Genomic DNA, 3,657 nt, shown 5'->3' with positions numbered 1-3,657 from the left:
ACGACCTTCTTTCGTATTTTTCCCTCGTTTCTTCTCTCAAAACGCCTCCCCTTTCCCGGGACACCTTCGGACAGAACCGAGTGCACATTTCTCCCTTTTAGTTTACTTTTTTTAACACACTTTTTTTTTACAATCTCTCAATTGTCCTACACATCCCCTTTTTTGGGCACAGTCTTTCCTTTTCGGTCATTCCCGCATCATGTCCCAAATGGAACCCTTGTGGCCCCCCCTCACACACTGAAAACTCTTACCCTAAAGGCCTTCCAAGCAAAACACTTGTCCGTCCTACGAGCACTTTTCTTTTTTGCATCGTAATTTCTAATATCACATTTCCGAAAGGGTTCACTTCTTCGCTTTCCCTACTCAAACCCACGCCACTTCCATAAACTCTTCACCACTCCCCCCTTAAAACTCCCTCATACATTCTCTCTTTAAAACACTTTCACTCCCAACATTCGGCACACGAAAAGATACTTTGGCCCTTGCGAGGCAGCTCAACCGGGGGGCCCTTTTTAAACGCCCACACCTTATTTTTCAAACTCCCCCGCTCATCGCCCAAATCGCAACACCCCATTCCCACTTCCTCACCCTTTCAAAACCCAAACATTCAGTGACTGGCTCACAGGCTTATCATCTCCCCCCTTTTTATTTCCCCCTTTTCACCGCATTTGCATCACCGCTTCCCCAAAAACCGCAAAACTCTTTCCCCTTTTTTAGTTTTCACATTCACTTTGTACCTTTAATCACGCTTTTTTTTCAAAATTTTTCGCACTCACGCCGCAAGCTCCCTTCCCCCGAGGCAACCCGACCGTCGAGCAACCTCATCCTTTCCCCCGTTTCCCATTTTTTTCACAACACATCATCTGTCAATTCCCCACAATGCCAGTTTTTTCCACTCGCCCCTTTTGAAAGGGTTCGTCCCCCGGAAACGGGGGAATTTACGGAGTCCGCCCCAAATTACCCATAACGCTTCTCCCCACCCCCAACGCCCCCATTCTCTCCCTCATTATATCAAGAACGAAAGTTAGGTTCGAAGGCGATCAGATACCGCCCTAGTTCTCCCCCAAAACGACCACAGCGTCCGCCGAAGTTTCCCCGATGACTCGGCGGGGGCTTCCGGGAAAAACCCAAAACTTTTGGGGGCCGGGGAAGTATGGTTGCAAGCTGAAACTTAAAGGGAATTGACGGAAGGGAACAACCAGGAGGGAGCCTGCGGCTTAATTTGACTCAACACGGGAAAACCTAACCAGGCTCTCATGACACCGGAAGGACTTGACAGATGGATAGCCTCTTTCTTGATTCGGTGGGTGGTGGTGCATGGCCCGTCTAGTGGTGGAGCGATTGTATGGGTTAATTCCCGAAACGAACGAGACTCTCGCTGCAAAAATAGGCGTACATTATGGTTTCGCTAAGGCCCGGCTTCGGCTGGCGGGTTTTTACTGACAACGTACAAAAACAAATCTTATTAGAGGGACAGGCGGGCTTCTAGACGCACGAGATTGAGCAATAACACGGTCTGTGATGCCCTTAGATGTTCTGGGCCGCACGCGCGCATACATCTGAAGAATCAGCGTGTGTTGCCCCGGCCGAAGGCCGGGTAACCGCGTCTCTCGGTACGATAGCGCTCGCGCGTCTTATGCCGAGGCGCCCTTGCCCGCACACATAACGGTATTACGGAGAAATATACGGCGCGTCCGTCGTCCGGCGGAGAGAGCATTCGTAATCCTTTACCTCTTTACGGAGAAGGGTTTTGAATCGCGAGCCGACCGCGTGTCCGAGTCCACGAAATTTTCGTAAAGCGAAAAAAGGGGACCGGCGCGCCGCGTCGTGTACTTCGTCGAATCGATTCCGCCCGAATTTTCGTATATAAAAGAGAAGGGAGAGCCGAGAATCTCGAACCCCGCGATATATCGTCTCCATTACCACCAACGAGTGTGTGTGCGGTTAGCGCCCGGCGATTTGCCTTCTCGCAGTATTTCGTGTGCTGCCGCTTGCTGCTCATCATCGTTCGACGCTCTCTCTCCTCCCCTCTTATAAGATATATTATAGGAGGATAGAGCTGACGATGAGCGACGCGGAGAGGCAAACGGCTACGAAAAACTCACTATTGCGACGACCTACAGAGCAGGCGAGCTTACCCGCTGAATTTAAGCATATTATTAAGCGGTAGGAAAAGAAACTAACCAGGATTTCCTTAGTAGCGGCGAGCGAACAGGGAAATGAGATGCCCAGCACCGAATCCGCGGTTCCGCCCCGGCAGGGAAATGTGGTGTTTGGGAGGATCCGCTTATCCCGAGGTGCCGCGTCGCGGTCCAAGTCATCTTGAATGGGGCCACTTACCCGTAGAGGGTGCCAGGCCCGTAGCGACCGGTGCGCGCCTCGGGAGGGATCTCTCCTTAGAGTCGGGTTGCTTGAGAGTGCAGACTTAAGTGGGTGGTAAAATCCATCTAAGGCTAAATACGACACGAGACCGATAGCGAACAAGTACCGTGAGGGAAAGTGAAAAGAACTTTGAAGAGAGAGTTCAAGAGTACGTGAAACCGTTCAGGGGTAAACCTAAGAAACCCAAAAGATCGAACGGGGAGATTCATCGTCAGCGGCGCTGGCTTCGCGTCGGTCGGCGATGTCCCGCGGAGTCCTTGCGGCTCGCGAGCGGGCACGGCTACCGTGCGGCCGATGTCCGGCGCCTCGTCGTCGTGCACTTCTCCCAAGTAGAACGTCGCGACCCGCTGGGTTGTCGGTCTACGGCCCGGGTGTCGGTGTCCTGTCGCGTCGCCGGTAAAACGGCACGCGACAAACCCTCGTCGCCCGGCCGGCTGCTGCGGCGGTACGCGCAAGGTATCAGGGACCCGCACTATTCACGGTGCGTCGAGACCGTCGCAAAGCGCGCCCCACGGTACTCGGAGGTTACGGACTTCGCGCCGTCCCCGGTCGGCCCGCTGTTGGTTACAGTACGGTACACCTTCGACAGGCCTGCGAACGTCTCCCGCGGTCTCGCGGGAGACCGATACCGGTCGGCGACGCTAACTGCTTTGGGTACCTTAGGACCCGTCTGGAAACACGGACCAAGGAGTCTAACATGTACGCGAGTCCATTGGGACTTGTCGCGAGACATAAGGCGTAATGAAGTGAAGGTCGGCCCTGGCCGTCGACCTAGGGAGGATGGGCCGCGTCGCGATTGCGGCCTCGCCACTCCCGGGGCGTCTCGTTCTCATCGCGAGAAGAGGCGCACCCAGAGCGTACACGTTGGGACCGAAAGATGGTGAACTATGCCTGGTCAGGACGAAGTCAGGGGAAAACCCTGATGGAGTCCGTAGCGATGTCTGACGTGCAAATCGATCGTCGGAACTGGGTATAGGGGCGAAAGACTAATCGAACCATCTAGTAGCTGGTTCCCTCCGAAGTTTCCCTCAGGATAGCTGGCACTCGGCCGTTCCGCACGAACGCCGCGCGAGTCTCATCTGGTAAACGAATGATTAGAGGCCTTGGGGCCGAAACGACCTCAACCTATTCTCAAACTTTAAATGGGTGAGATCTCTGGCTTTCTTGAATTATGAAGCCACGAGCATCTTCGGATCAGAGTGCCAAGTGGGCCATTTTTGGTAAGCAGAACTGGCGCTGTGGGATGAACCAAACGCAGAGTTAAGGCGCCCAACT

The 3,657-nt window shown here is 53.8% G+C and overlaps 1 pseudogene; it reads left to right on the top strand.

Moving 5' to 3' along the window:
• Positions 1-2,114: 2,114 nt before the first annotated feature.
• LOC146724182 (large subunit ribosomal RNA) overlaps positions 2,115-3,657 on the top strand; it is a 4,589-nt pseudogene continuing 3,046 nt past the window's right edge.

The sequence above is a fragment of the Nylanderia fulva genome, unplaced genomic scaffold, assembly GCF_048542155.1.
Source record: "Nylanderia fulva isolate GAGA-0341 unplaced genomic scaffold, ASM4854215v1 Scaffold1445, whole genome shotgun sequence".
Lineage (NCBI taxonomy): Eukaryota > Metazoa > Arthropoda > Insecta > Hymenoptera > Formicidae > Nylanderia > Nylanderia fulva.
Note: the sequence above shows the minus strand (reverse complement) of the source record. Positions and strands in the feature narration are given on the sequence as shown.